This window comes from Salvia splendens, chromosome 22 (assembly GCF_004379255.2).
Source record: "Salvia splendens isolate huo1 chromosome 22, SspV2, whole genome shotgun sequence".
Lineage (NCBI taxonomy): Eukaryota > Viridiplantae > Streptophyta > Magnoliopsida > Lamiales > Lamiaceae > Salvia > Salvia splendens.
In genome coordinates this window covers 22305812-22331990 of record NC_056053.1, presented here as the reverse complement: position 1 = coordinate 22331990, position 26179 = coordinate 22305812, and the positions used below count along the sequence as shown (strand labels likewise).

Here is a 26179-nt window from a genome sequence, read left to right as displayed (position 1 = left end):
ACAAGCTCCAATACGATGATCGAGTTCTTTGTGGTAAAAGCTCGGTCCCCGTACAACATCATCCTGGGGAGAGACTGGCTCAACACAGTTCGGGCCGTTTGCTCTACTTATCACCTCACCATCAAGATCCCCACTAAAGGTGGGATAGCGGTCATCCGAGGTGATCAAAAGAGAGCAAAAGAATGTTTGCAGATTGCGCTTAAAAGTGCCGAGCAATCAGCTCGGCACCATCAAGCATAGCAATCACAGCAACCGGAGTCAGAGGCAAGCGAGATGGCCGAAGTCACTTCAGAGCCGAACTCAATGACCGTTCGGTTATACGATGACGATCCATCCAGAACGGTCAAGATCGGCTTCGCAGGAACGCCTCTACTCCGAGAAAAGACCATTCAGCTCCTCAAGGAGTACAAAGATGTCTTTGCATGGTCTTCGTTGGACATGACCGGAGTGCCCCCCGAGGTAATCACTCATCGGTTAAATATTGATCCTTCAATCCGGCCAGTAAAACAGAAGCAAAGACTCTTTGCGGCAGAAAGAAGCCAAGTCATCTGATGGAGTACGTACTAAACAAGCCAGCACAAAGCCCGAGAAAGAGTATTAGTTCGGCATGACCAAAGAGTTCGGCTAAGAGTTCAGTTCGGCAAAAGCCAACCAATCAAGCTCTGCCCTCAGGTCGGCATCAAGCTCTACTCTCAGCATCGGCAAAAGCTGCTCGGCAATACCGAACTGGGAGACACGATCTATCTAGTGGTGGACCCATGCAGGCTCTCAGTTCTCCACGACATCCACGACATAATTACTGATGATGTAAGCCACCGCCTAATTAGTGGCCATGCAGGATCTCATGACCTCCGTGACCTCCACGACTTAGGGTGGTGATGCAAGCCACGATCTCAGTTCTATATATAAACGGAACTTAGATCCGATAGAGGATTCATCAACTCTAGAGAGAAAATATCATATAGCAAGCTTGTATTTGTAAGCTGTAGAAAACAGATCAAGCAATACAACTCTGCTCTCTTTTCTTCCCGTGGACGTAGATTTACCTCAGTAAATCGAACCACGTAAATCTCTGTGTTGTGATCTCTACTTTCCTGCATTCACTGCCACCAAAAATTCGCGGATTCATCACTGGCGCCGTCTGTGGGAAACGCAGAACCAAATCTGTGATAAAGCGAATTTTTGACCCTTTTTCCACTACAAAAAAAAAAAATGCATGCCAGATCGCACAACTCCCGTGCCTCCGTCCGTGATGACCATGAGGAAGCTAACCCAGCAGCCCATAGGCCTGGAAAGCAGCCTCGTGAGAAGTCTGTATCCAGTTCTCACGGTGAAGGAACAAGCCGCTCAAAAGGTCCACACACCGAGTCTTCCCAGCAGCCTGATTTGAATGAGGCTGTCAAGCTGTTCTTGGCGGAGAAGCAGGAGGAGTTCTTAACCTTCCTGCAAAAGAGCCAACAGCCGAAGACGAAAACGGTAGATTCTCCTTCCTCATCCAGACATGAAAGTCACCACCGCAGTAGTGCCGTGTCTTCCAGGAAGAAGAATCCTCAACCCCGACATGTTCCTGTTTCTCCTCGGCACCGGAATCACAGGAGAACTCCTTCTCCTCCGTACCGAAGAGATGTCGGGTTCGCCATGTACGGAGCATTAAAGACTCCGTTCTCGGACGATATCATCCGAACTCCTTTGCCGCGGAACTACCGGATACCGTCAACGACTTATGACGGGCTAGTGGATCCTCATGACTTCTTGGGATGCTATCAATATAATATGGCGAACCAGGGTCTCAATGAGGTCCACATGTGCAAGCTGTTCCCCGAGTTGCTCATCGGGAACGCCAGAAGGTGGTTCGACAGCCTTCCTCAGGACAGCATTCGATCCTACCGAGATCTAATGGATGCTTTTCATAGGAGGTTCTTTCAGAAAGCGGAAGTCCGAATTACCTCGGCTCAGCTGCTTTCTATACGTCAAGGTCGCGACGAAAAGATCAGCGACTTCCTGACGAGATTCCATAAGGAATGCCTACAAGTAGATAATCTCAATGATCTACTTGTCATTTCGGCATTCCAAAATGGAATCCTGCCCGGAGCTCTCTACAGAAAGCTCGTGGAGTGCGGCCCGCAAACAGCTCAAGAAATGTGGGACATTGCGGACCAGTTTTCCCGTGCGGATGAGGCAGACCGTCGAAAACGGTCTTTAGACAGCTCATCCCAAGAAGAGAAAAAGAAGCCCGATCAAAGCGGCCAGGTGCTTCCTCGCCGAACTCCTTTTGAAAGAATTCAAAGGGCACCGGTACAAGGCAGATTGGGGCCACGGCTCAATCCTGAGAAGCCGCCCGCTCAGTTCGTACCATTAAACAAGTCAAGAACGGAAATTTTCGAACTACATTCCGATATGTTCGAAAAACCAAAGCGGATGACGAAATCAGCCGCGCGGCGACCTCAGGATCAATATTGCTCCTTCCATCAAGCCCACGGTCATGATACCGAGGAGTGCCGAAATTTGGCTGCAGGTATTGATGTTCTTGTGAAAACAGGAACGTTAAAAAAATACCAAAGCAAGCAGCCGAAAAAGAACAAAAGACAGAGAGGTGCGAACTGCAAACCTCAGGATCCGAAAAGGCATGAGGATCCCGAAGACGACGACGAGCCGCAATATGATGGAGTAATCCTGACTATTGATGCTCTCCCTGCCGGGAAGACTAAGTCGTCCCTAAAAGCAGAACGCAGAGGTTCCAATCAAGAGGAGCCAACACATAAAAGGCTGAAGAAAGACGAAGTGATTACATTTTCAGATGCCGATCCCGTCCCGGCCATCTCTCCTCACCAAGACGCTATTGTCATTCAAGCCGGAGTGGCAAACAAACTGATCCACAGAGTATTTGTGGATACAGGAGCGTCAGTCAGCGTTCTTTTTAAAGAATGTTTTGATAAAATGGAAGTGGATCCAGCTCGGCTCAGTCCGGCTCCACTTCCTCTGAAAAGTTTCGCCCAGGAAGACACCCGCCCTGAAGGTATTATCAGCCTTCCGATCACGGTGGGAAAAGCGCCTACAAGCTCCAATACGATGATCGAGTTCTTTGTGGTAAAAGCTCGGTCCCCGTACAACATCATCCTGGGGAGAGACTGGCTCAACACAGTTCGGGCCGTTTGCTCTACTTATCACCTCACCATCAAGATCCCCACTAAAGGTGGGATAACGGTCATCCGAGGTGATCAAAAGAGAGCAAAAGAATGTTTGCAGATTGCGCTTAAAAGTGCCGAGCAATCAGCTCGGCACCATCAAGCATAGCAATCACAGCAACCGGAGTCAGAGGCAAGCGAGATGGCCGAAGTCACTTCAGAGCCGAACTCAATGACCGTTCGGTTATACGATGACGATCCATCCAGAACGGTCAAGATCGGCTTCGCAGGAACGCCTCTACTCCGAGAAAAGACCATTCAGCTCCTCAAGGAGTACAAAGATGTCTTTGCATGGTCTTCGTTGGACATGACCGGAGTGCCCCCCGAGGTAATCACTCATCGGTTAAATATTGATCCTTCAATCCGGCCAGTAAAACAGAAGCAAAGACTCTTTGCGGCAGAAAGAAGCCAAGTCATCCATGACGAAGTCCGCCAATTACTAAAAGCGGATGTACTATTCGAGGTGAAATATCCTTCGTGGGTGGCCAATCCTGTCATGATCAAGAAAAAGGAAGGAGGATGGCGGATGTGCATAGATTTTACCGATCTAAACAAGCACTGTCCTAAAGATTGCTATCCCCTTCCGAATATAGATAAAAAAGTAGAAGCTTTGATCGGCTTCGAAATTTTCTGTTTTCTTGATCTATACAAAGGATATCACCAGGTGTTGATGGATGAGAGTGACGCTCCGAAAACAGCTTTCATTACCGATTTCGGCATTTTCGCTTATAAAAAGATGCCATTCGGTTTAAAGAATGCCGGAGCCACTTATCAAAGGATGGTAGACAAGCTTTTTCGGCACCTAATCGGAAAGCAGGTTGAAGTGTATGTCGACGACATAGTTGTCAAAAGCAAAAGCACTTCGGAGTACGAAGACAACCTCAAGTCCACTCTCAACGTGCTCAAGAAAGCCAACCTCAAACTTAATCCCCAAAAGTGTACCTTTTTGGTAGATTCGGGAAAGTTTCTGGGTTGTTGGGTTTCAAAAGACGGACTCAAGGCAAACCCCTCAAAAGTTCAAGTCGTTCAGGACATGGCAATGCCGAAGTCCATACATGACGTGCAAAGGCTAACCGGATGTCTAGCCGCACTGAATCGATTCCTTTCCCAAGCAGCCGAAAAGCAACTGCCGTTCTTCAAGGTGTTGAAAAAGGCACCAAAGTTCGAGTGGGGAGCCGAGCAGAAAAAGGCCTTTGACGAGCTCAAAAGTTATCTAGCCGAGCTTCCTATTCTCTCTGCTCCAACCGAAGCCGAAGTAATATTCTTATACTTAGCGGCATCGGATCAAACCATCAGCGCGGTGCTTGTACGAGAAGAAGGCCTAAAGCAGTTTCCCATCTACTTTACAAGCCGAGCATTAAGAGGTCCAGAAACAAGGTATCAACCTCTGGAAAAAATTGCTCTGGCGTTAGTAAATGCAGCAAGGAGACTGCGGCCATACTTCTACGCTCACAAGGTATGCGTCTTAACCGATCTGCCTCTTCGGCAAGTTTTGACCAAACCAGAAGCATCAGGCAGAATCGCCAAATGGGCCATAGAACTGGGAGAACACTCAATCGAGTATCTACCTCGGAAAGCTATCAAGGGACAAGCCTTGGCAGATTTTCTTGCAGAAGCAAAGTTCGATCAAGCAATTCCTGTTATTGCCGAACAGAAGAATTCTGCCAACGCCGAACTAGTACAGCCCTTGGAATCCGAAGTAGGGCCGCCGGACTGCTGGAGCGGATTCGTAGATGGAGCTTCAAACAAGATGGGAAGTGGAGCTGGTATTTTACTTGTCGCTCCCGACGGACACGAGGTAACCTACTCACTTCGGTTCCTATTCCCCACTACTAATAATGAAGCCGAGTACGAAGCCCTCCTGGCCGGACTCCAGTTAGCGCAAAGTCTGCTCGTCAAATCTCTCAAAGTCCATTGTGATTCACAAGTCATAGTAAATCACATGTTGGGTACAAGTGAAGCTCGTGACGAGAGAATGAAGGAGTATTTGGACAAAGCGCAAAGCATCAGCCGAAGTTTCTCCTATTTTCGGATAATCCGCATTCCCAGAGCGGAAAATAGCCGAGCAGATACCTTAAGTAAGTTGGCCTCAGATCCGAGCTCAAAGGCGGAAGAATTAATGCATCGAAGCATTGATGAAGCCGAGGTACATTCAGTATCCAGCTCGCCGAACTGGATGACGCCGATCTTGCAGTATCTGGATCAAGGACAATTGCCCGAGGATAGGAGAGAAGCTCGGAAGATCACGTGCCGAGCACTTCGGTACGAACTTCATGAAGGAGTCCTCTTTAGAAAGTCTTACCTCCAGCCATTATTGCGGTGCGTAGGACCAGAAGAGACGGACTACATCCTCAGAGAAGTTCATGAAGGATCGTGCGGTAGCCACATCGGAGCCAGAGCTTTAGCTAAAAAAGTTCTGAGATGGGGATATTATTGGCCAACCTTGGTGCAAGAAGCAGTGCAGCTCGTCAAGACCTGCCCGAAGTGCCAAATCCATGCAAATATCCCAAAGATGCCGCAGACCGATCTATCCACTATGCAGAGCCCTTGGCCTTTCATGCAATGGGGCATAGACATAGTGGGACCACTTCCTCAAGCTCCTCGGCAAATGAAATTCCTAATCGTTGCCGTGGACTACTTTACGAAGTGGGTGGAAGCTGAACCATTAGCTACGATAACGAGCTCGAAGGCATTGGATTTCGTCTGGAAGAACATAGTGTGCCGATTCGGCATACCCCACATCCTCATCTCGGATAACGGGACTCAGTTCACCGACAAGACGTTCAAGAATTGGTGCCAAGAGCTGAATATTCAACAGCGGTTCACTTCGGTCTCTCATCCACAAGCAAACGGACAAACGGAGGTAACAAATCGTATCCTGGTGAAAGGGTTAAAAGCTCGGTTAGAACAAGCCAAAGGACAATGGGTAGAAAATCTCCCTCAAGTCCTATGGTCCTACCGAACTACACCCACAATCTCCAACGGTGAAACTCCGTACAGTCTGGTGTACGGCACTGAAGCCGTAATTCCGGTGGAGATCGGCGTACCCAGTCCCCGAACTCTAAATTTCTCCTCAGAAATGAATGACGACGGACTGAGAGCCGAGCTAGATCTTGCCGAAGAAAAAAGAGAATTGGCATGCATAAAAGCAGCCAAGTACAAGGAGCAAGTAGCCCGGTATTACAACCAAAGGGTGAAGAAGCTGCAATTTCAAGTGGGAGATCTCGTCTTGAGAAACAACGAAGTAAGCCGAGCAGAAAAGCTGGGCAAGCTCGAACCCACATGGGAAGGTCCGTATCGGGTGTCAGAAGTCCTCGGCAAAGGGTCTTACAAATTGGCTCACATGTCAGGAGAACAGGTACCCCGAACATGGCACATTTCCAACCTCAAAAAGTTCCATTTGTAAGAGACAGTCCGGTCAGTCAGTCTTGAGTCCTGTTCGGTCAATGTGCTTTCTTTGGTTTGCTTGGTCTTTATTTGTCTCTGTGCGTTTTGTCTGTGTGTTTTGTCTCTCTGTGCGTGTCGTCTCTTACAAATGTTACTGAGGTATCTTGTTCTTCGAAGGCTGATCCCCTTCTTAGAACATATATAAGCCAACGATTGTGAGTCAAAGCTTCTACAGAAGATACAAGACCACAATTCAGCTTAAACAAGCAGTTCGTCTGAAACGAGCTGCAACAAGCCAACGATTGTGAGTCAGCTTCTACAGAAGATACAAGACCACAATTCAGCTTAAACAAGCAGTTCGTCTGAAACGAGCTGCAATAAGCCAACGATTGTGAAGTCCAAGCTTCTAAAGAGGATACAAGACCACAATTCGGCTTAAAAATCAAGCACTTCGTCTGAAACGAACTGCAACAAAAGTCCGATTCTCGCGATAAAACTTGCCTGAATTAGGACAAGGGAAAGTCCGATCCACGCGATAAAACTCGCCGAATTAGGACAAGGGAAAGTCCGATCCCCAAATTAGGACAACGGAAAGTCCGATCCGAGCGATAAAACTCGCCAAATTAGGACACAAGCTTAGTCCGGTCAAAGATGTTTATTTCATCAGACCGAGGACAAACATCAACTTACCCCGTACCATTATCCAGGATGCCGAAGTGATTCACTTCGCTCTTCGGGGGGGGTAGTGATGGAGTACGTACTAAACAAGCCAGCACAAAGCCCGAGAAAGAGTATTAGTTCGGCATGACCAAAGAGTTCGGCTAAGAGTTCAGTTCGGCAAAAGCCAACCAATCAAGCTCTGCCCTCAGGTCGGCATCAAGCTCTACTCTCAGCATCGGCAAAAGCTGCTCGGCAATACCGAACTGGGAGACACGATCTATCTAGTGGTGGACCCATGCAGGCTCTCAGTTCTCCACGACATCCACGACATAATTACTGATGATGTAAGCCACCGCCTAATTAGTGGCCATGCAGGATCTCATGACCTCCGTGACCTCCACGACTTAGGGTGGTGATGCAAGCCACGATCTCAGTTCTATATATAAACGGAACTTAGATCCGATAGAGGATTCATCAACTCTAGAGAGAAAATATCATATAGCAAGCTTGTATTTGTAAGCTGTAGAAAACAGATCAAGCAATACAACTCTGCTCTCTTTTCTTCCCGTGGACGTAGATTTACCTCAGTAAATCGAACCACGTAAATCTCTGTGTTGTGATCTCTACTTTCCTGCATTCACTGCCACCAAAAATTCGCGGATTCATCACATATGATGCCTATACATACTATACAAAATTTCAACTTCCTTTTTGTAATTCTGTTTAATTTACTTTGTTACATAAAACTGTTGAACATCTGAATGTGTGTTATTTAATGCTTCACTTGTTGAAATATGTTAGTTTTCATTTTTCAATGTAGAACTAAAAATTTTCAGAAAAATCAGTTTAAAAACAATACATAACGTACTGTCCAATTTAAAACTCGCCTTTTTTACATCTTTTGTCAATTCATCTGTAAGAAAATTCTTTTCAATATAGAGCATTTAAAAGTTAAAAATATGAAGATAATTTCTAGACGAAATAAAGATATTTGAAAGGTTAGAAATCAAGGAAGAAATCAAGGAAGATTATGAAAATTTTTTATAAAATCATTTAGGAGTGATTATTTCCTGATGTGTAGCTAGGGTAAATCATAGTAAATCATACCATATGTAAATTCTCTATGCCTATTTAGGCGTGTATTTCCTCCTCCATAATACATACTTGAGAAATATATGAACATATTCTTCAACATGGCATCAGAGCCAAATAATCAAAGGCTCAGAAGATAATTTCATCATCGCTTGTATACCTGTCCCGACCAGAAGGCGGCGGCGGAGGATAATTAAACCTGAAAATGGCAGAAGAAGACGATGTCAAAACCGGCGATCTCAGACTCAAAGCAAGCAAGAATGTTACAGTAGCATTCAAGCTAAATGGAAGAAACTATGCACTATGGGCTCGACTGATGCGAGTAGTCATCGGGAGCCAAAGGGCATTGCGGCACATCACCGGAGTGCCGGAACCCCCAAAACCAACCGATAAAGAATATCTGGAGTGGGAGGAGACCGATTTAGAGGTCTTCTCCTGGATTGTGGACAACATGGAGATCGAAATCGTCGCAGATTTCGCGCACCACCAAAGTGCGAAGGCGATTTGGGATAGCTTGGTTGTGACGTACCAGAGTACGTCGGATTCATATATAATATACAATTTGGAGGATAAGGCCAGCCGGATTGTCCAAGGGGACACGGATCTGGAGACCTACTGGAGGACCTTGCACGGGGTTTGGATCGAAATTGATCGATGCCAAACCAAGACCTTCACCTGCTACGATAAAGGAATAGGTGAGTATCGAAACATCATCAATCAGAGGAGATTGTATAAATTCTTGGCGGGATTAAACTCCCAATTCGAAGGAACCAGACGGGACATCCTCAAGGAAAGTCCAGCGCCTCCGGTAGATGTTGTATACGGCTGGGTGAACCGAGAAGCCATTCGTTTAAAGATCATGCCATCGGCAAATCCCGACTCAACCACCGCAGCTAATGGAGTAGGGCTCGGATTTGGAGCTCGACACACCAGATTTCAAACCCAACAGACGTTGCTCCGTCCTGGACAACCACTCGCCGCCACCAATGGCCGCCGCGGAGCCACCAAGCCCGACAAAACAAAATTATGGTACTCAAACTGCGGGATGAACTAACATACCTGAGAAACTTGCTTCAAATTGGTCGGATTCCCGGAATGGTGGGATGAGAATCAAAAGGGGAAGGCCAAATTGGCCATCAGAGTGGAGGAAACCGGCGGAACAGAGAGCATCACTCGTGGACGGGGTGCTGATGGTGTCACTCCACGCGGCGGCGGCGGCAAGCGAGCACAGGAGGTTGGAGCAGAGGAGGTTGGAGCAGAGGAGGTTGGACAGGAGGTAATGGGCTAGGGTTTCACAAACCCTACCCATTTTATGATTTGTTGCCTAGTCATCATACTTTGCTTAAATTTCGTGATGCACCCCACGTATTTTATTCTGACCCCCATAGTTTGCATAATCCGAAAAAAGACCCTCCAGTATGTGATAATAACTTAGCCAGCCCCAACAGATTTCAAATACTGCATGACATGCCTATTGCTTGTAATGTGCAACATAAATCTAAAGATAAAGATTAACGGTGGATTTTTTTATTGCGGGGCGACTGACACAATGACACATGATAAAAAGGGATTTTGAAAATTTTTATGGTACTATGAAAAGTCAGATACAGACAGCAGATGAGGAATTGACTTCGGTAGATGGGAGTGGAACGATTGAGATTTCACCAACATTAAAATTGTCCAATTGCCTCTATGTTCCTAAATTATCACACAAGTTGATGTCTATTAGTCATGTAACGAAGGAATTAAATTGTACATTGCTAATGCATCCCAATTTCTGTGTATTACAGGATATCGGGACGAGGAGGATAATTGGGCGTGGCACTGAGCGTCAAGGCCTCTACTATGTTGATGAGATGGCTCACCAAGGCAGTGCCGCAATGCTAGCTCATTGATCTGCGACTCGAGACGCTTGGTTGTGGCACAGACATTTAGGTCACCCATCTCTTGGTTATTTTAAATTACTTTTCCCTAATTTTTCCCATCTCAAGGATTTTGAATGTGAATCTTGTGTTTTGGCGAAAAACCACAGACAATCTTTTAAATCTACTGAAACTCGGGTTGAGAGTCTTTTTTCCCTGGTGCATGCTGATGATTGGGGCCCTGCACCCGTTACTGGTGATCATGGTTTTAGATATTTCTTATTATTTGTGGATAATTGTTCGAGAATGATGTGGGTGTTTTTTTAAACACAAATATGAAGTTTATGATAAATTTGTCCTTTTTTACAAACTAATCCAAACTCAATTCCAGACAACCATTAAAGTTCTTAGGTCTGATAATGGGCGGGAGTTCGTCAATAAGGAAATGTCAAATTTTTTCATGGATAAAGGGTTAGTTCACAAAACCTCGTGCCCATATACCCCCGAACAAAATGGCGTAGCCGAAAGGAAAAATAGAATACTTATGGAAATCACTCGGACCTTGTTTTTTGACTCTAATGTTCTGAATTTTCTTTGGCCTGAGGCTGTTGCTACATCTGTCTATTTCGTGAACCGTCTTCCTACAAAAATTTTGAAAATGAAAACCCCGTTACAACTGTTATCTTCCCTAGCCAACGTACCCGAACCACTCACCCTACCACTTAAGATTTTTGGGTGTCCTGTGTATGTCCATATACCCAAACACGAGAGAACAAAATTTTCCGCATGCGCTTTAAAATGTGTGTTTTTGGGGTATGGAATCTATCGAAAGGGGTATAGGTACTTTGATCCGACGTCAAGGAAGATAATAACGACCATGAACTGCAATTTTTTGGAGTGTGAATATTACTACACCAACCTTAGTGGTCAGGGGGAGAGTAGAACTGTTGATAGGTCAAGTGGACCCCTAAACTAGTTTGTGTCATCACCAAGCGACTCTGACGTGGAACCAACAGAGACAGTTAGTACTGCCGCCGAGCCTGTCCCGTCGACGGTAGAGCCTCCTCAACCGCCTTTGCCTAACAGTCCTCCTCCAATGATATCTGAGGTAACTCCTGAAACTAGCATCAATGGTACAAATATTCCTAATGACTCTGCCGGAGAGCCGACAGAAATTACAGAACCAACACAGAATGTTGTGATCGACGGGGATACTGGACAATACACACTTCCATATCGAAGCACAAGAGGTGTCCCACCCAAACGATACAGTCCGGAGCGTATCTCGAAGAAGAACAGATATTCAGTGGCGAATTCGGCTAAGGCAAATCTGATAGAAATGGCAGGGGCCTTAATGGCGGCCCTATATGAGGAAGAAGAGATTCTCAGGTAGGCAGAGGAGGCAATGAAAATCCAACATTGGAGGAAAGCAATGTTGGTGGAAATGAATGCACTAATGAAGAACAAAACGTGAGAAGTATGTGTGAGACCAGAGGGGTCTAGATTAGTGGGATGCCGCTGGGTGTTCACAATCAAGAGGAGACCTGACGGGTATATTGAACGCTACAAAGCAAGGTTAGTAGCAAAAGGGTATACTCAAACCTATGGAGTCGATTATGCAGAGACCTTCTCACCAGTAGCAAAGATGAATACTATTCGTGTACTATTCTCGATTGCTGCAACAAAAGACTGGCCACTACACCAATTCGATGTAACTAACGCCTTCTTGCATGGCGAACTCACTAAACCGATCTATATGGAAGCCCCACCGGGATTTGAAGGAGAACTTAAGGCATGAGAGGTGTGCAAACTCAAAAAAACCATGTATGGCTTGAAACAGTCACCGAGGGCATGGTTTGGAAGATTTACGGAAGTGATGAAGAAGTATGGATACCAACAGAGTAACTCATATCATACGTTGTTTCTAAAGAAGAGAGAAGGGAAAATCACCATTCTAATTATCTATGTGGATAATATGATCCTTACTGGGGATGATGGGGAGGAAATAAGACAGCTAAGGAAGAATCTCTTTGTCAAATTTGAGATGAAAGATTTGGGCCTCTTGAAATATTTTCTGGGTATTGAAGTGATGCGATCCAAGAAGGGAATATTCATAAGCCAACGAAAGTATATTTTGGATCTCGTGACAGAAATAGGGATGCTAGATTGCAAGCCAGCAGAAACACCGATGATGCAAAACCATGGTCTTCTATTGACCGAAGGAGCTGAACTCACGCACCAAACGAGATATCAACGCCTGGTTGGTAAACTTATCTATATTTCTCACACTAGACCGGATATTGCATATGCCGTGGGAATTGTTAGTCAGTTTATGCATAAACCTTAAGCCGACCATTGGGAAACAACCTTGAGGATTGTACGCTACTTGAAGGGAACACCTGGACACGGAATTCTATTCGAGAACCATGGAAACTTGGAGGTGCATGGGTTCACTGATGCAGACTGGGCGGGTAACCCAAATGACCAAAAGTCGACTGCGGGGTACTTTACCTTCGTGGGAGGTAATCTTGTGACTTGGCGGAGTAAGAAGCAAAAGGTGGTAGCTTTGTCAAGTGCAGAAGCAGAATTTCGTGGTATCAAAAGTGAATTGACAGAAATCTTATAGCTAAAGAAGTTAATGATGGAACTTGGCTTGATGACAAAAGAACCATGCAAACTCTTTTGCTACAACAAAGCAGCGATCAGTATATCTGAAAATCCAGTGCAACACGATCGAACGAAACATGTTGAAGTCTACCGCCACTTCATCAAGGAGAATATAGAATCAGGGGTGATAGATCTTCCGTTTGTACGTTCAAAAGATCAGCTAGCAGATATTCTCACGAAGGCTGTGGATGCAAGGAGCTTCGGTGAAGTATTGGGCAAGTTGAAAATAGGAGATCCCATTATTCAATTTGAGGGGGAGTGTTAGAAATCAAGGAAGAAATCAAGGAAGATTATGAAAAGATTATAAAATCATTTAGGAGTGATTATTTCCTGATTTATAGCTAGGGTAAATCATAGTAAATCATACCATATGTAAATTCTCTATGCCTATTTAGGCGTGTATTTCCTCCTCCATAATACATACTTGAGAAATATATGAACATATTCTTCAACATGAAAAAATGTGTTCTTGTTATTGGGATAGCCTTAGGATATTGAAGAAAAAGTTGAAAACGAAAAGGCAAATTAGAACATGCTCAACTATCCCACGTCGCCCCTGAAACACAATTTACTTCCATTTTATACTAAGTAGCAAAGCACATCCATTTGTCCCTTCAGGGACATCCGATAAAATTGGAACGATACAGAGAAATGGCCCTTGCGCAAGGATGACACGCATATATCGAGAAATGGTTCAAATTTTTTTTTCCCAGATTTATATATGATGGGGTGCGTACTAAACAAGCCCGACAGCAATGACGGCCCATCAGCCCAAAGCCCAAGGAAGAGTATGAGTTCGGCATTACCAAAGAGTTCGGCCTCAGCCTACAGCTCGGTAAAAGCCGACCAATCAAGCTCTGCGAGTTTCGGCATTACCAAAGAGTTCTGCCTCAGCCTACAGCTCGGTAAAAGCCAACCAAGCTCTACTCTCAGATCGGCAACCAAAGCAGTTCGGTCTCAGTTTTCGACCGAACAAGGAGTTAGTGGACCCATGCAGGATTTCCACAACTTCCAACACACCCACTACCACGTGGCGTCAACTCAGGCCACGATCTTAGGCCATGACCTACACGACCTCCACGACCTAGAGTGATGATGTAAGCCACGATCTTAGTTCAATGTATAAATAGAACTTAGATCTGGTAGAAAGGGGTTAGAAGCTCTCTAGAGATAAAAGACCATATAGCAAATAGCAAGTTTGTATTTGTAAGCTGTAGAAAACAGATCAAGCAATACAACTCTGCCCCCTTTTCTTCCCGTGGACGTAGATTTACCTCAGTAAATCGAACCACGTAAATTCTCTGTGTCGTAATTTATTTTTACGAGCATTTATCATCATCAAAAATTCGCGGAATCATCACTGGCGCCGTCTGTGGGAAACGAAGAACCAAATTTGTGATAAAGCGAATTTCTGACCATTTTTTCAACCCAAAAAATGCATACCAGATCGCAGAAGACCCGTATTCCTGCCCGTGAGAACCAGGAGGAAGCCAATCCACCCCATAGGTCTGGAAAACAGCCTAGGGATAAATCCACCACCAGTTCTCATGGCGGAGGAACAAGCCGCTCCAAAAGCCGTCACACCGAATCTTCCCAGCAGCCCGATTTGAACGAGGCTGTCAAGCTGTTTTTTGGCTGAAAAGCAGGAGGAATTCTTAACCTTCCTGCAGAGAAGCCAAAAGCAGCCGGAGGCGAAAACGGCGGATTCTCCCTCTCCCTCCATACGAGACAGTCACTACCGCAGTAGTGTCATGTCTTCCAGAAGAAAGAATCCTCGGTACCGGAATCACAGGAGAACTCCATCTCCTCCATACCGAAGAAATGTCGGGTTCGCCATGTACGGAGCATTGAGGACTCCGTTCTCGGACGATATTACCCGAACTTCCCTACCACAGAACTACCGAACTCCGTCGATAACCTATGACGGACTCGTGGATCCTCATGATTTCTTGGGACGCTATCAATATAACATGGCGAACCAGGGTCTCAACGAGGTCCACATGTGCAAGCTGTTTCCCGAACTGCTTATCGGGAACGCAAGAAGGTGGTTCGATAGCCTCCCCCAAGGCAGCATTAGATCCTACCGAGATCTAATGGATGCTTTCCACAGGAGGTTCTTTCAGAAAGCGGAAGCCCGGATTACTTCGGCTCAGCTGCTTTCTATACGTCAAGGTCGCGACGAAAAGATCAGCGACTTCCTGACGAGATTCCATAAGGAATGCCTACAAGTAGATAATCTCAATGATCTACTTGTCATTTCGGCATTCCAAATGGAATCCTGCCCGGAGCTCTCTACAGAAAGCTCGTGGAATGCAGTCCGCAAACAGCTCAAGAGATGTGGGACATTGCGGACAAGTTTTCTCGTGCCGAAGAGGCAGACCGTCGAAAACGGTCTTTAGACAGCTCATCTAGAGAAGACAAAAAGAAGCCCGATCATAGCGATCAGAGGCTTCCTCGCCGAACGCCTTCCCCACCAAAGGAGAGATAGCGGTCATCCGAGGTGATCGAAAAAAGAGCAAGTGTGTTCGCAGATTGCGCTTAAAAGTGCCGAGCAATCAGTTCGGCACCATCAAGCATAGCGATCACAGCAGCCGGAGTCAGAGGCAGGCGGAATGACCGAAGTCACACCGGAGCCGAACTCGATGGTGTACGGCACTGAAGCCGTGATTCCGGATTAGATGGGCATACCCAGTCCCCGAACTCAATTTCTCCTCAGAAATGAATGGTGACGGACTGAGAGCCGAACTAGATCTTGCCGAAGAAAGAAGAGAATTTGCCTGCATAAAAGCAGCCAAGTACAAGGAGCAAGTAGCCCGGTATTACAACCAAAGGGTGAAGAAGCTGCAATTTCAAGTGGGAGATCTCGTCTTGAGAAACAACGAAGTAAGCCGAGCAGAAAAGCTGGGCGAACTCGAACCCACATGGGAAGGTCCATATCGGGTGTCAGAAGTCCTCGGCAAAGGGTCTTACAAATTGACTCACGTGTCAAGAGCACAAGTACCCCGAACATGGTACGTTTCCAACCTCAAAAAGTTCCATTTGTAAGAGACAGTCCGGTCAATGTGCTTTCTTTGGTTTGCTTGGTCTTTTTTTGTCTCTGTGCGTTTTGTCTGTGTGTTTTGTCTGTTTCGGTGCGTGTCGTCTCTTACAAATGTTACTGAGGTATCTTGTTCTTCGAAGGCTGATCCCCTTCTTAGAACATATATAAGCCGACGATTGTGAGTCAAAGCTTCTACAGAAGATACAAGACCACAATTCAGCTTAAACAAGCAGTTCGTCCGAAACGAGCTGCAACAAGCCAACGATTGTGCGTCAAAGCTTCTAAAGAGGATACAAGACCACAATTCAGCTTAAACAAGCAGTTCGTCCGAAACGAGCTGCAACAAGCCAACGATTGTGCGTCAAAGCTTCTAAAGAGGATACAAGACCACAATTCAGCTTAAACAAGCAGTTCGTCCGAAACGAGCTGCAACAAGCCAACGATTGTGCGTCAAAGCTTCTAAAGAGGATACAAGACCACAATTCAGCTTAAACAAGCAGTTCGTCCGAAACGAGCTGCAACAAGCCCACGATTGTGTGTCAAAGCTTCTAAAGAGGATACAAGACCACAATTCTGCTTAAGAATCAAGCACTTCGTCTGAAACGAACTGCAACAAAAGTCCGATTCTCGCGATAAAACTTGCCTGAATTAGGACAAGGGAAAGTCCAATCCACGCGATAAACCTCGCCGAATTAGGACGACCAAGTTCGGTCAAAGAAGTTTACCTCATAAGACCGAGGACGACCATGTCTAGTCAAAGAGGTTTACTGCATAAGACCACTTCGGTTAACTAGGAAAGTCCGATCCACGCGATAAAACTCGCCGAATTAGGACAAGGGAAAGTTCGATCCCGGCAACAAATCGCCAAATTAGAACACAAACCGAGTCCGGTCAAAAGATGTTTATTTCAACAGACCAAAGACGAGTCCGGTCAAAGATGTTTATTTCATCAGACCAAAGACGAGTCCGGTCAAAGATGTTTATTTCATCAGACTAAAGACGAGTCCGGTCAAAGATGTTTATTTCATCAGACTAAAGACGAGTCCGGTCAAAAGATGTTTATTTCATCAGACCAAAGACGAGTCCGGTCAAAGATGTTTATTTCATCAGACCAAAGACGAGTCCGGTCAAAGATGTTTATTTCATCAGACCAAAGACGATTCCGGTCAAAGATGTTTATTTCATCAGACCAAAGACGAGTCCGGTCAAAGATGTTTATTTCATCAGACCAAAGACGAGTCCGGTCAAAGATGTTTATTTCATCAGACCAAAGACGAGTCCGGGCAAAGATGTTTATTTCATCAGACCAAGGACCAAGTCCGGTCAAAGAAGTTTACTTCATAAGATCAAGGACCAAGTCCGGTCAAAGAAGTTTACTTCATAAGACCGAGGACAAGTACGATGAAATTTTTTCGCTAAGCTGTAAATACAGTGTTAGAAGCGAAAACAAAATTTCATTTTCAAATCTTGTTCGGCATACAACTCCGCTACCCTACAAAATGGCGTTACGCTATTACAAAGGACTATTCTACTGTCCAGGGTTGCTGAAGTTAAGCCACCTATCTGCAAAATCCTCTGGAAGCCGAGTTCGGTTGTTCCGAGCAGATGAAGAATAAGCAGGTCGACGAGATGCTATCCTCGACCCAACGCCTCTTCCCCGAGCCCGAGAAGTCCTAACACCTCGGCGATGAAGAGTCTCTGCAATAAGCATCTGCTGATCTTGCTCGCTCATAGTCACAACTCCTCGGCGAATTTCAGTCCGTCCCTGTCTTGACGATTCCGGTTGCTCCTGAGCCCGTTCTCGTCTCGACGTTTCCGGCTGTTCCGGAGTTCGTTGTTGACTGGGAGTAGGATTTTGAACAAGGGAACCAGAGGTTTGATCTGGAGTGCGAGCATCTGTTGGCACGATATGCCGAAGGAATCTTTCTATGGAGGGGCGCCGAGAAAGAACAATGTTGTACCGAGAAGCCCAACGCCGCAGTGATTTCACAACTTGTTGGCAAGCCGAGCTCTCCAGCGCATTGTTCCTCCGGAGTGCATGATATTCCTCCCACAGTTCGTCAACTCGTTCCTGAACTTCTGAGATGGTCATTCCCCCGCGCCTGCTGATGAAATCCTCATACGCAGTCCTCTCAGCCACGGCGGTATTCAGCTTGGCCTCCAGATCTTTCTTTTCGGACTCTAAGTCCCTATTATCGGCCTCCAGCTTCATTGAACGAGCCAAGAGTTCGTCATTCTTCATCTGGTCAGCTATAGCCCTTTTCTCAGCTTCGTCTAAAGCCGAAGAATACAGCCGCTTCCAGTGAAGTACCTCCAGCTCCTTGAGAGTTAAGAATACAAAGCAGCTACGTCAGTTCGGCATTTCAGCTTACCGAGCAGGTAGTAAACCACAACAGGAGTAAGAGAGTACGAAAGGCTATACGAAGACACAAGAGCAGAAAGAAGAATTTTTTCATTCATAAGAAAAAAAATTTTTCTATACAAGGAGGGCTTCAAGGCCATTTTACACAAAGGAAGAAACTAAACTAGGAGAAGGGAGACGAAATCATACTTCGCTAGCTTCGTCTCCGCCTTCTCGGTGAGGTTCAGCTTCCTTCTCCTTATCTGCTTCAGCTTCAGCCTCTGCCTCCTTGCTCTCCCCAGCCTGCTCGGCGCCACCGTAGCCGATCTGCTGCGCCTCCTGATCGGCTTCCTTCTCCGGATGCCCGGCCCGCTCGACTTCGGCCTCCCGCTCCAGCGGCTCGGCCTCACCCTCTCCGTTGTAAGTCGAAGCGGGTGAAACGGGTCCCACGGAGGCAAAGATAGCCTCCAGGTTCTCGTCCCGATCAGCTCGACAACTCCGGACTCGGTCTGCAGAAAGCAGGACCGAGGATGAAGCGAGCTCCTCAAGGAGCGGCAGATTCTGAAGCCGAGCTGCTATCTCCCGGCCGTACAGCGGCAGGACGACTTCAGGCCCCTGCTCGCCCTTATCGGTAATTAGCCTTACCAGATCACCGACAAAGGCCGAGAATTGGTGGCTCAGAAAGAGTTTCTCCACGAAAGCACGGAGACCCTCTCCTTGGGCAACCACGGCGGCAGCATCCCTCCGTTTCGTCTGCTCTCGCTGGATGACGAGCTGGTTTTTGGCGAATTGAGCTTCATCCTGGGCCGAAATCCTAGCAGCTCTGGCTTTCTCAAAGTTTGCCTCAGCCTGCTCGGCCCGGTGACAAGCAGCCGCCAATTTCCTCTGCATCTCAGCATAGTCGTTGGACGCTTTGGAGAGTTCGACGGCGACGAGCTTGGAGAGCATATCGTTCCTCTGAAAATGGATAAAGAAAAAAGTCAACAGAGGGCACCAAAAATACAGGACAGAAGCAAAGCCAAAGAATCAAGAAGACAATTCACCTCGGCGAAGTCCGTGGGCCATAAAAATGGCTCACAGATATGCTCCGAAGGAGGCGCCAAGACCACGTCTTTCTCTGGCGCTCTCGGGGGCTTCTGGGTCTTCCCCTTCCTACTTGCCGAAGTCGACTCCGGCTTCTTTGGACCCGAAGAGGTCTTTTGCCTCTTCGGATTCTTCTCGGCATCAGGCGCCGAGCTGGTAGCCTTCTCTCTCTCCGGCTCCTTGGACTCCGAAGATTTTCGGGTAGCCTTGTTCAGCATATACACTGCCAAAAAGCAAGAAAGCAAGGTTAGTTTTCTTCGTTAAAGCAGTAGAGCATAAAGATAAAGAGAAATCCTCACCCTCGGCCTCTTCGTCCGAAGACGAGATGTCGAACACGACGTCGCCCTTGACGAGCTCAGACTCCGTGTATTGTTTCCTAACTATGGGAATCTTGTTGAGCTCGCCATCGAGCTCGTCCAACGGTTCAGGCCGAGGATGACGGATAACGGACTTCGGCCCTCTCCAGGGAAAACTAGGAGCCGCAGTCCTATTATAAAAAAAGAAGCGATTTTGCCATTTCGGCCATTTGGTTTTACAAAAGGCCCTAAAAGGCTGTAAAGGGACCAAGTAAAACCAAGATCCCTTCCTTTTAAACTGGAAAAAATTAAGGATTGCCCTCAGAGACAGATCCTTATCTAGCCTACGCAGTTCGGCAGCAAAAGCCGATAAGTGCCTCCAAGAGTTCGGAGTCACCTGACCTAAAGGGAGTTGAAAAAAATCTAGCAACTCTACAAAGGCAAGGGGAAGGGGGAAACGAAGCCCGCATTCTAAGCTGGCTTCGTAGACGGTGGCATAACCTTCCGGCGGCGAGTCCGCCCTATAAAGGTCGTCGGGAATCGCAACCTTCCCCCCAGGAAAAGAGTATTTTTCGTGAAGGGATATCACAGTATCCTTACTCAAGATACTGTGAAAATACTCTACGGTCTTCTCCCCGGATTCTTTCCGGCTAGAAGACCCCTTACCCCCTTCACCACCGCTACCAGACTCAGACGAAGAAGAAGCAGACATGGTCCTTACTCTTTGCAAAATCTGAGGAAATTTTTTGAAAGCGGAAGAAAATCTTTTTCGCAAAGGAGATAGAGTGCAGAAGAAGCAGTCGCAAAAGTGCTTCAATGATGAAGAAGGGAGGTATTTATCAGATTCAGAGAAGATTTCAAAATCGTCGCACCGTTTCGAATCCCACCTTTTCAGGATTCAACGGCCGGATTTTACTGTCGCATTTAATGCAGCCACATGCAAGGCACGTCCCCTGACGTCAGCCTCCCCCGTACCTTTATCCAGAATGCCGAAGTGACTCGCTTCGCCGAAGTGATTCACTTCGTCTTTCGGGGGGGGTAGTGATGGGGTGCGTACTAAACAAGCCCGACAGCAATGACGGCCCATCAGCCCAAAGCCCAAGGAAGAGTATGAGTTCGGCATTACCAAAGAGTTCGGCCTCAGCCTACAGCTCGGTAAAAGCCGACCAATCAAGCTCTGCGAGTTTCGGCATTACCAAAGAGTTCGGCCTCAGCCTACAGCTCGGTAAAAGCCAACCAAGCTCTACTCTCAGATCGGCAACCAAAGCAGTTCGGTCTCAGTTTTCGACCGAACAAGGAGTTAGTGGACCCATGCAGGATTTCCACAACTTCCAACACACCCACTACCACGTGGCGTCAACTCAGGCCACGATCTTAGGCCATGACCTACACGACCTCCACGACCTAGAGTGATGATGTAAGCCACGATCTTAGTTCAATGTATAAATAGAACTTAGATCTGGTAGAAAGGGGTTAGAAGCTCTCTAGAGATAAAAGACCATATAGCAAATAGCAAGTTTGTATTTGTAAGCTGTAGAAAACAGATCAAGCAATACAACTCTGCCCCCTTTTCTTCCCGTGGACGTAGATTTACCTCAGTAAATCGAACCACGTAAATTCTCTGTGTCGTAATTTATTTTTACGAGCATTTATCATCATCAAAAATTCGCGGAATCATCAATATACAATTTCAGCCACTGTTTGAACTTAGAATCTTGCCTCTTGTACATTTATTCACAAAAAAATCATCTAAAATCTGTATATGCATCTTGTTAAGTCTCATCCCATGAAGAGATGCAGATGATCTCCAACAAACGTCTCCGGTTGTAAGAATAGCACCCTGACTTTCTCTAATCGTCCACGGTAGTGACTCTTTCCTTCCTCAAACGTTTCTCAAAAGCCCCAAGTTGTTCGGGTTGAATTGTCATCCATTTTCTCTTGGAAAAATAAAGCAAGTTAATTCACTATACATAACTAAACAAAAAATTCAAATAGCTACAAAAAAATTAAAATATATGAACAATGTAAAGAATACTACTAGTATTAGTAGCATATAAAAGTCAAAAATATTGATTTTCAATACAAATCCATGATATCCAAATTCAACCATGAAATGAGAAACAAATATATCATCTCAAACATGTGTACTGGGCCTCTAGTTGGATATATTTTTGTTGGCTTTCAATTTAATAAACTTAATAAGAAAGTTATGAATGCAAAACATAAAAGTTGGTTGTCTTAAATAAAGAAATAGCATTTGCATCAAAAGTAAATTTAAAATGTTGGTAATATTAATATCCCAAATAGCCATAGGACAATGGGAATATTTGATAAAAAAAAATTTAAACATAAATATTGTAGAGGGCCTCCTTGAAAGAAGACACCCCTCCAAAAAATGGCGTATGCCACTTATAAGCGACAAGCACACGGTATTCTTTAGTAAAAGGCAAAAGAATAGTTCGCTATGTGCTCAACGCGCGACTGCATGATTTTATTTGTTAAATTCGGCCCTTCTCTGCCCTCTCCATTTATGGCCTCACTCATTATCCCTCCTGCAAATCCTTATCTCGACAGCGAGGGTTACTGGCCAATATTTCCAAGGAGAAGAGGAGAGATTCTGTCGATTGCTCTATGAACTTGCGATGGTTTGAGATAGGTTGCAAAGTGATGAAGAAGCCATTTTCTCCCATGTGATCTAGTGATTAAACACACGTTACTCGTGTTGTACAAATAATAAAGGCATCCTAACTGTTAATTGTAAATACACTAATGAAATTAAATATAGGTTCATGTATAGCCTACAAACTAGAAACTTTCAAGTTCCTTTTTGCAATTTTTTTTATCTTTCTTTGTTACATAAACTATTGAGCATCTGAATACTTTTAACTTTATTCTCCAATTATTCTTCAACTATGTTGGTTTTGATTATTTGATTTATGTTACTTGCATTATTAGATTTTAAAAGAAAGTATACTCTTTTAGCAAAATAGGTTGCAGAGTATAGTAATGGATATGTATTTGTATCTTTTAAAAGTTGAAATCATGAAGATAATTCCTACACGAAAAAAGACATCTTAGTTGTGTTATTGGCATATCATTAGGATATTGAAGAAAAGGTTTGAAATGCAGAGTGGGTAGTATGCAAAGGCAAATTAGAACATGTTCAGCTATCCCACATCGACCCTGTAATGCAATAATTCCGTTTTATAATAACAAGCAAAGCACTAGCCTAAAACCTTTTCATTTCCATCCAGTTACAAGTTTAATAATTCAAATATTCTCGTATCAATGTAAGTGAGACATATTTCTTTTTAGGTCATCTCATTAATTGAGATTTTTTTATGACAAAAAACAACACTATATCTCTCTTTTACTTTATCCTTTCTCACCCTTGTTCTCTCTACTTTTTTATTACTTCTATTATATTTTGTCTTTAATTAACCACTAAATACAACTACATAAGAACTTGTGGCCTAAAGAAATGTGTCACATACAATTGGACGGAGGGAGGGAGGGAGTAGTATTAAAAAGGAAACTACACTCCAATTATGTAATACATATGATATTGTAGTATGATATTGGTCCATCATTTGTCCAATTATGTAATACATATGATATTGTAGTATGATATTGGTCCATCATTTGTAAAGTTGATTTATTTGTGCATATTTGTGCATGGACGTAGGCAGTAATAATGATTCCTTTTCTTTCTCAAATGAACAAAAATATATGCATTTATTTTGTCCTAACTCTTGCCAATAAAAAATGTCAAATTGTAGATTCAAGCTATCCATGTAAGAAAAATATAGTGCAGTTTAACCGAATTCACTACTAGAAAATGAGCCTTTAATGACACCTAAAATTGCCACTAGAAAACTATTGTTATGGCACTTTGCCTGTAATGGCACTTCATGCAAGTGCATTATCGGTAGATGTAGTTATAGGTAACGTGTAAGGATAGGTCTTGTATTATGGCAATCAAAAAGTGCCATGAAACATGACGTGTAATGTCACTAGAAAATGCCACGATATATTTTCTTAAACTACATTAACTTTTGGAAAAATATACAATATACCCCAATAAATATTTATTATTACAATCTTCCCTCATTTTATTTAATTTACTTTTTTCACCTACATATTTCTGTAATTTATATTTTTATCCTTCAAATATTTATAAATTCATTTTAATCCTTCAAATTTAATAAACTACTCACTCAAATAAAATGACAACTATTTGAATAATATTCAAACCATCAAATGATTTTACACAAAAATGTAACGTGTTTGAACACACAAACTAAACAATATTAAGTGTTGGTCATCTTTGACTTAAACTACACAAACAATACTAGTACTAAAAATTATAAAGTGCTAATCTATTCCAAAAGTGCTCAACATATTTGAAATTGTTTCTTTAGAATGTGAGCCTCTCAAGCCTGCCTAAAAGGGCCAAGTACCTCTCCCATGTCATGCGACCTACAACATTTCAGTTTAAAATTTCAAGTTAATAAAGGAGAAATCATCACATCCATAGAAAAATCTCCACTCACCACTTTTTATCCCATTTGCTTCATCCACAACCCCAAACTTCCGAATCTGCATCAATGGTAAGCCTGTGGCGAGCGGCGATGGGCGCCAGCCAAGCCAAAACCGACAACTATGATGCCATCGAGTCCTGGGGCCTGACAGAGCACGCCGGATGGCTCACCAAGCAAAGGTTATCCATTGTTCAGTCGGGGTCAGGGCTTTGATTTTTGACTTGCCAAACAAAGGTTAGAACTATGATAACACATTCAACTATCAATCTAAACGAGCTTCCATTCAAGCAATTTCATAACTACACTAAAAGCGACTAATCGGTTCTTAAAAAATAAAATTGCCGAATTAAGCAGTATGATTTCTTCACAGTAAGCACCAGAACCCCAACTTGACAAAAACGACTATCCAAGTTTTGTTTTTTTTTAACATAATAAATGATAAGAGAATTTGGGATAAGAGCATGCTTTTATAGAACCCAAATACTCCCAACCCCAATTTAGAGACCCTTCATAGCTACTGCCCCGAGAGGCCTAACTGAAATAGGATAAAATAGGGACTTAGCTTAAGGAGGAAGCTGTCCGGAGTCTCCGAGCCTAGCCCACAGAGGAGCGTATGACGTCGAGCGGATGCCGAGAACTGTCCTCGAAGCAGCGGCTTTTCCGGCAAAAAGGAGACAGCCTCGGTGCGACGCCGAGGCGTCAACGGTGAGAGCACCGCATGTGCATGCCCGACGGCGGCGGTGCTGCGTGGTTATCGGAGCAGAGAGGGAGTCACGGGGGCGGCGACGGCTGGTCCGCTGGAGCGGACGAACAGCGTCTGCACGGGAGACGCGATACGCCGACCGGAGGGAGAGACAGCGGGAAGAGAGGGCGCCTCCGTGAGGCGCGACAAGGGCGGCTGTCCTGTGTTGTCGCTGAGAGGAAGGAGAGGGATCGAGATTTAGGGATTTCTTCTTCCTTAATTTGGGAATTTTTCTTTTTGTGAAGAAGGGAGAGAGAACTCCCGTAAATTCTAGAAGGGAGGCATTTTTATCCCCTTTCCATCTCTAATTTCTTTTCTTATTTATTGTTATGACACTTGGCACAAGTGCCACTACATGAATCTCTTGATGGCATTTATTTGGAGATGCAATATTAGTTTAGGATATAAGTGTGGCTAAAGGTTGGTGTATTGAGTGACTATCTGAAGTGGCAGTTTAAAAAAAGTGCCATAAATTTAGTGTAGTCTTAGGCTAATTTTCTAGTAGTGATTTAGTAAGAAATTCGAACCAATTTGTTAAGAATGGAAGCATATTGAACTTAATTATCAGGGCTTGAAATGAAAACAGCTTTATCTTGTCAATATCATTAATTTAGGCTAGACTACCTAATGCTTGTCAATATCACCAATTTAAGCTATAAACTAAGGTGTAACATCTGCGGTTGTTAGATTTACTTTACATATTGAAATATTATGAAAAACGCCATAAGAATACAAACACAACGTAGTAGGAGTACTAAGATATTTTATTTAAAATATTAATATTGAAAACAAAACTCCCATACAAACCCAATTACTTGATCGTACTATATAATTTATAAAATATAAATAGAGAAATACGTTAATTATACCAACTTATCTAGTAGTCATTTTTAATTTTAATACAGTAAATCGCAGCGCAGAAAAGTCAATTTCAGCCGATCGGCGCCCATATATTTGAGGCTTTTATTCATTAAATTCATATACAACTCAACGAGTGATTACAAAAATAAAAATTTTAAAAAAAAAGACTCAAGGAGTGATTTTTCACGCTCTCAAAAACGCGTGCCCTTAAATTTAGGGTGCAAATAAATTTGTGCGGTTGTGATTGGCCTGTGGTTATTAATAGCAAAAATTCTGTCCGATGTAATGGTTATGCTTGTCAGGAACTACCAGCATCCACTATAGGCAAAAGGGGGCGGACGCCTCGGAGGGGGCGACGACGGGGCGATCTATAGTGGCCGGGACGTCCGCCCCGGGGCAGACGAATCAAAGTGGGGCGGACG

The 26179-nt window shown here is 44.5% G+C and overlaps 1 long non-coding RNA gene, 1 other non-coding gene and 1 pseudogene across 2 annotated transcripts; 1 reads left to right on the top strand and 2 right to left on the bottom strand.

Annotated features, from left to right (window-relative positions):
• Nucleotides 1-13461: 13461 nt before the first annotated feature.
• Nucleotides 13462-13557, top strand: LOC121788211 (annotated as a pseudogene).
• An 8419-nt stretch (nucleotides 13558-21976) lies between these two features.
• Nucleotides 21977-22096, bottom strand: LOC121788205. Its single transcript, XR_006047655.1, has one exon. It is a non-coding gene; the product is annotated as a U5 spliceosomal RNA (small nuclear RNA).
• A 1739-nt stretch (nucleotides 22097-23835) lies between these two features.
• LOC121786455 lies at nucleotides 23836-25205 on the bottom strand. Its single transcript, XR_006047187.1, has 2 exons — nucleotides 24167-25205; nucleotides 23836-24092 (listed from the first exon to the last, which is right to left on the bottom strand). It is a non-coding gene; the product is annotated as an uncharacterized LOC121786455 (long non-coding RNA).
• Nucleotides 25206-26179: the final 974 nt, after the last annotated feature.